The 7,122-nt window shown below is 40.4% G+C and overlaps 1 protein-coding gene across 1 annotated transcript in view; it reads left to right on the forward strand.

The window, feature by feature from the left end:
• The first annotated feature begins 1,659 nt into the window (after window positions 1–1,659).
• Window positions 1,660–7,122, forward strand: part of CDH17 (cadherin 17) — an 84,511-nt gene continuing 79,048 nt past the window's right edge. Inside the window, exon 1 of the mRNA XM_017847371.1 lies at window positions 1,660–1,765. The gene's annotated coding sequence lies outside the window, so the exon portion shown is untranslated. The remainder of the gene's footprint in view (window positions 1,766–7,122) is intronic.

The following is a 7,122-nucleotide window of genomic DNA, read 5'->3' on the forward strand; positions in this document are numbered from 1 at the left end:
TTTTTTTTTTTTTTTTTTTTTTTTTTTAACTCACATAAAGCTGGAAGGAAAAAAATCTGGCATAGTCTATAGAAGTAGTGAATAGGATGGAATGTGAATCAGACAGACCAGGGTTGGAGTCCTGATTCTGTAGTCAAAGGCTGTATGACTTAGACAAGACATAAAATCTCTCTGTGCCCCCATTTTCTATCTATAAACTGGAATCTACTTTGCAGACATGCTAAATAAGAAAACAAAATTTTAACTGATATACCAACATGTCACAAACATTGTTACTGTTGCTGAAAAACAATGACTATAAATGATATATGTACTTTATTTTTGAAGAAAACTCATACATTTAAAAGCGCTTTATTATTTTAAAATTTTCAAAGAAGACTCAAACTTCTTTCTGAACAATGCCCGTGATGAGATGCTTGCCCTTGATTCCAGGAACTGAAACATGTGGCAAGTGGAAGCGATTTGATTTTGTAGAACAAGCACACTTGATTCAGCTAATGGGAGGGCAGAGGTGTGAAGAATGTGGGAAGTGCTTAGCCTCAATAACCTCATTCTTCTAAATGAGTGACAGTCATGTGGGACAAAACAAGAAGGGCACTTGCTGAACCCACCAGTCCACCAAGGATGCTAAGCGCTGGCATGCAACTAGATGGTTTCACTTGCAGGGTCCTGGGGATAAATGAGGTCTATTCCCGCAGTGGCTTAGAGCACTCACGAAACCTTCTCATGAAATCTGCAAAGGAGGGAGCCCTGCTAGAGAGTGGGCTGGGCTCTCTGCTTTCCCTCTGTCAGATGCACACCCGGAAAGGAATGGAAAACACACCCCCAGCTCAGAGGAAGCCAAGAAATGAACATGAGAAGGTCCACAGAAACAGGGCCAAGTGTGACACACCAGACACAGACATGACATTGATGCTTACCTTCAGTGGGGATTCCCAGAGTGACCAAAGTGTGGAAATCAGGAATTGGTCTAAAGCCTGACTTGAGAAATCTGGAGGCATTGGCTTTTATTGGTTAATCAAAAATCTCATTTTGATTGGGGAAAATAAGTTGTTCCTAGGTAAATCCATTCCCTGAATTGGGGGGGAGCGGGAAAGGACTTGGTTTGTGTTTGGGGAAAATTTACTATCGGTTGTTTCTTGCAGACTTTGGAAGGGACCCTTGGATTTCAAAAGCAGGCACAGCCAGACTGTGTCTTTCCTCATGTCTTCTGAGTCATTTACGATGTCTCATGTGGCCAGTTATCAGTGAACTGTGTCATTGCTCAGACATGGTGCCCCCGCTCCATCTTTTGTGTTTGAGATGGAATCTACACAAATATTTGCGGATTGAGTCTCCTGTGCTAAGTGTTGGGGGTGTAAAATATGAACAAAAGTCTTTGATGTCATGAACCTCACACTCTAGAGATAGTTGGATACACAAAACTTTTCCACTCTAACTTCTTGTCTTTTCATTGACTCATCTACATTGAAAAATGTAGCAACCTGTTTTGAGATGGATTAGATGTAAATTAAACTTCTTTTGGTACAAAGTCATTTCTCTCCTGGAGTAAGCGTAATGACACTTTTTATGATACCCAGTGGCTCTCGAAGAGCAATAAAAAATGTTAATGGTTAATGTTTGACTGAAGCTGAAGGGAGAGGCTGGGAGGTAAAGCAGGGAAGAGGGAGTGTTCCCCGGGGAGATAACTCCAGTCGTAGCAAGAGTCTCAACCACCGAATGGAAGAAAAGGACTTTTAACCACCATTTTGTGACTTACAGAAAGGTAAGGGCTGACATGTCTTAACTGTGTCAGTAACATATTTATTCCAGAAGGACAAAGTAGATGGAGGGGAAGGACCCTTAAAAAGTTGCTTGACAAATTTTTTCCTTGAGGTGGGCTATGTAGATGCAGAGAAGGGAAATTTGTTGCTGGCGTGACAAATTTAGCTTGTGGGGCCCTTTTTTTTTTTTTTTTTTTGTAGTTTCTTTTCATTGGTCTATATTTTATAAATTCATTTGATGAAGTGGCTGCAGTGAAATCAAGCTTGGCAGTGGAATTAAAGGGGAGATTGAGTTCTCTGATGTTTAAATAAGTATCACACCCATTCTTCATGATAAGCGTATAAAAGCCCCTGGTCTTAAGGTGCTCTAGGGCTCTTGTATTCTAAAAATTGGGGTTGGAATCACATTCTCAAAAAGCATGTCATTCTGTCTACTTCTCAGAGAATGAGATTCAATTTGGGATTCTTAGAATTGTCTGGGACACAGTAAGGGAGGGAACATGCAAAGAAGAAAAGAAGCCTTTTTGTAAAAGTACTAGAATAAGAATTGAAGACAGACAGACCTGCCTTCACAAGTGGGAGAAGAGGCTGATGTGCGTGTTACTCAGCTTCCTGGACTGCTTTTGGCCTTGGTGGTGGAGGTACCACCTGCTTATGTGTGGTTATTTTTATGTTAAGTCATGCACAGCTTATTGGTATCCTCAATGGTCCGATCTTTGCCTCTGTCTTGGTCTTTTGTTTATGACAGGTGACTTTATGGGGACAGATGCCCTCTGTGGTAGGCGATGCCGAGCAGTAGATTGGAAGGACAGTTCCTTCTCTAATATTTTCTTGTCTTTATTTTTCTTCAAAAACTTAAATAACAAATGAGGTATTATTTGAAAGAAGAAAAACACATGTTTAGATGAAAGGGAAATGGATGCTATTCAGCTCTTACCAGGAAACAAAGTGAGTCCTTTACTGAGAGAGGGTTTCTAGTGAGTTACAGCGCCATATGAGTCTTCAGGGTTGGCCAGATGGGTTAGGCCAGTTTCATCATTTTCTAGCCTGTGGGCACAGAGCAGAGAGCTGTCACTCTCGGAGCCTTAATGTTTTTCATCTATAAAATGGAGAGATTTGCCTAACCAGGTAGTTGTGAGAAGTAAATTAGATAAGTAGGTAAAGAGCTTACTATGTTGCTTGGTGCATGGTACACATCCAGTGAATGTTAGCTCTCTGTTCCATGAGAAAGTTCAAGTAGGTGACTCAGGATGAATTGAGAAATTGCTGTTTCATTCTTTAGAAAAATAAGAAAAAAAATCGGTAATGCCATAAGAATAGCATCTACCATTATGCAAGAGAGGAGCTAATTCTATGTTCAGGAAGTGGGATTCAAAAATAGAATAATAAAACTATTGGTTTTGCATATATATATATATACACACAGACATATATATATATATGTGAAGCATTTTTTAAAGCCCCTCTTATGGTTCCCATATAAGTCTTTGGGTGAGGTGCAGGTGTGGCATCCTTTGAAACTCATCCAGATGACCCCTGAAAAAAGTCATCACTGTTCAAGGTGAAGGTTACATTTCCGGTACCTCCTCCTTTCTCATTCAAAAGGCAAAATATGGCTGGATGTGGTGGCTCATTCCTGTAATTCCAGTACTTTGAGAAGCTGAGGAGGGAGAAGCACTTGTGCTGGAGTTCAAGACCAGCCTGGGAGGTCTGAACATAGGGAGACCATGCCTGTACAAGAAAATTAAAAATTAGCCAGGCATGATGGCACTTACCTGTAGTCCTAGCAACTTGGAAGGCTGAAGTGAGAGGGTTCCTTAAGCCCAGGAGTTTGAGACTGCAGTGAGCCGTGGTTGCACCACTACATTCCAGCCTGGGTGACGGAGTGAGAACCTGTCTCAAAAAAACAAAAAACAAAAACAAAAAAAAGCTGGATGATGTGCAAAACATATCCTGGCAGAAACTCTACCTTTTGTTCCATTGTCAAAAAAAAAGTCTAGAAGGATGTGTCCCTCATTTTTCTTCCACATTAACAGTGACACCTCTGAGGAGGAAAGCTGGACATTGTCATGCTCCTTGCTCTGCAGGCTGACAAACAGTGCTTGCACAGAAGCTGGTTCACATGGTTAGAGATGTATAGATTTGACATAAAATTGCATTGAGTCAGAAATCCCTGGTGTCAGATGTAGAATGGGGCTAGTTGTTCTGTAACTGCTCGTTGATTATCCAAAGAAAGACACGCTGAATTTTAAGGGAATATCTATTTACTTATTTGTTACTTGTGAGAACAGACAGCAATGTTTACTTAGGTACAAGAAATATTAACTTAATAAAAGCAGATATTCCCCTCGTGGTTGAGGTATTAATTACACTAAAGTTGAATTTTTTTTTTCCACTTAAGCAATACATAACAAACTAAGCTATACTTGATTGTTGTGTATGTGGTACAAAGAAAATTTCTCTTCAAATATTCTGTAAGACTGACATGGAATTCTCTCATTCATGATATTTCTGAGTTATTCATTTCTGACCATATACTTATTACTTAAAAATATTAGGACTTGTTCTTAAGTGAGGGACAAAGAGAATGGAAATGGTAGATTTGTTCCCTTAACATCTAAGCGAAAGATGAGCTCTCTTCCTCACCGAGAGGCCACCTAGCAGAGTGGCTTGGTGCTTGGCCCCTGCATTCACACTACTTCCTCAAGTGCTCTAAGCTCAGTTTCCTGCTCTGTGGTATAACAACAGGACCCACATTATATGATCGTGTGGTTCAAGTAAGTTGCCCAAAGTGCTTAACTTAGCTTGCATTTGTTGAGCATTTGCTTTTTTTTAAAACAGTTCCAATGATTTTTAAGAAAACAATTCATGAATGAGATTTCATTGTGGTCTGGCACCTTTTATTAAGCAGAATTAAATTTTTTTCCCTTCCTCTCCTACCCATCCCAGTTGTCAGTTATGATTTAATTACAGAAATCAGAAGGTGAACCTGCCATACTTAAGCATGACTGCACAATCTTGGCATTAAAATTCCTGCCTTGGGTCACCTTGCAAATGAACTGGTATTAGAGTAAGTTCCTTCCTTCCTTCCTTCCTTCCTTCCTTCCTTCCTTCCTTCCTTCCTTCTGATCCTTCCTTCTGATCCTTCCTTTCGATCCTTCCTTTCGATCCTTCAGTGTCTAAACCCTACGGGATGGAACCTAATTTAGATTTACTTCCTACTGAATTTCTAAGGCCAGGATGTGTTGCTTTATTATCTTGACAAAATGCTCATCCGTAAACTTTATATTACGTAAAGAAATGTTGTGTAATACATAAACACTTTGTCAAAAAAAAGTCAAGCCACCTTTTATGAGAAATAGTGATTCCAGTCTTCCTCTTTAGTCCAGGAAAGATGCTTATAATACAGTTCTGCTAGATCTGGGGAGAAAGGGTCTCCCCTGCCACCTTCCTAGGGTTTTTGTGGGTATATAGTTGCACACTTCAGGGAAGTCAATGCGGAAATCCTTCCTGACTGCCTGCTTAAAACTCATTTATGTCTAGTGTTCCATTATTGGAACACTAAGCATGTGGGAGTTATTTATATCCTACTGCTCAAGGTCATCGCCAAGGTCTGATTGCAAAAATTCAAAAAATTGCAACCTCAGGCATAAATGAGTTACGACATCAGGCAAGCACCCTGGCGGGACAGTCACTGTTGTCCCTAGGTCAGTGGCTCCCTTTCCTGTGACTGCTCTGGCTCTCCTTCCATTCAATGCTGGGATGTTTTGGGAGACTTGGAGGAGAGGCCTCTTCTCCCCGGCTGACCCTTCCCTTGCTCTGTCTTGGGGAGCACTGGGGAACAAAAGCCAACCAGGAACAAGCATGACACCTCTCTCAAATATTCCTTGGAACTTGTCATTCTTTTCTTTAATAAGAATAATTATGCTAGTAATCCCATTACTGGGTATATACCCAAAGGGTTATAAATCATTTTACTATAAAGACACACGTACATGTATGTTTATTGGAGCACTATTTACAATAGCAAAGACTTGGAACCAACCCAAATGCCCATCAATGATAGACCGGATAAAGAAAATGTGGCACATATACACCATGGAATACTATGCAGCCATAAAAAAGAATGATTTCATGTCATTTGTGGGGACATGGATGAAGCTGGGAACCATCATTCTCAGCAAACTATCACAGGAACAGAAAACCAAACACTGCATGTTCTCACTCATAAGGGGAGTTAACAATGAGAACACATGGACACAGGGGAACATCACACATCTGGGCCTGTCCTGGGGTGGGAGGCAAGGGGAGGGAGAGTATTAGGGCAAATCCCTAATGCATGCAGGGCTAAAACCTAAATGATGGGTTGATGGGTGCAGCAAACCACCATGGCACATGTATACCTATGTAACAAACCTGCACATTTTGCACATGTATCCCAGAACTTAAAGTAAAATTTTTTTTTAAAAAAAGTGAGACAAACATTTTTTAAAAAAGAATAATTATCTAGTAATGTGTATTATAATTGATTATATCAATCTAAACCATTTCAAGTTCTCCAGGGGACCATTTAGCCTCCTGTGAGCCCATCTTCCCCATCATGAACCTATTGATAGAACAAATAATCACCTCCAATTGTGCATATGTGTAAATCCAGATTGTCATATACTGAAAGATTGGTATATCTATATTACAGAGTTTAGTGACAGCTGGGCTTATGTTGATGTGTGTCTGTTCATCCCTCCCTCCCTCCTTTCCTTCCTTCTTCCCTGTCTTACTCTCTGCTCTAAAAACAAATCATCTAGCTGCCCATTCCCTCCCCACGTGGAGTAACCTGCTTGAAGTGTGAGGCAGAAGCCCAGATTTATACCTGTCTGCTTGTTTCTAGCTTATTAATGGCAACTTTAATTGGGTCCTTAATTTATCAAAAGTGCAAATTGGTCAGACGCTTCCGCGGTTCTCTAAACCTTGAGTGATGCAATTGGTGCCAGAGATCTGTGAGCCAGACCAAAAAGATGGGCGTGACAGATCTGAACAGTAATCGATGAATAATGGTTTGAGCAAGATTTTCATCTGATCTTTATATTTATCTGGCCTTGCTTTATAATTTATGCCGCTCTTAGCAATATACAGTGAGGAGGAAAAAGAAATGGCTCACAGGATATTTGGCACTGTTTGGTCCTGGTGGCGCTATGAATTCCAGTCACATCCCTTCTTGCCCACACTACCTTAGGATACTTGAAAACAAATCCTGTAGCTCTCTCCTTCTGCAACTTCTTTGTTTTTTGAAGCTTCAGGCTCAGTCTTAGCGCTAGGTGAATTATTTTAATTCAAAGCCCTTCACTTTTTTTTTTTTTTT

The sequence above is a fragment of the Rhinopithecus bieti genome, unplaced genomic scaffold, assembly GCF_001698545.2.
Source record: "Rhinopithecus bieti isolate Rb0 unplaced genomic scaffold, ASM169854v2 scaffold_26532, whole genome shotgun sequence".
Taxonomy (NCBI): Eukaryota; Metazoa; Chordata; class Mammalia; order Primates; family Cercopithecidae; genus Rhinopithecus; species Rhinopithecus bieti.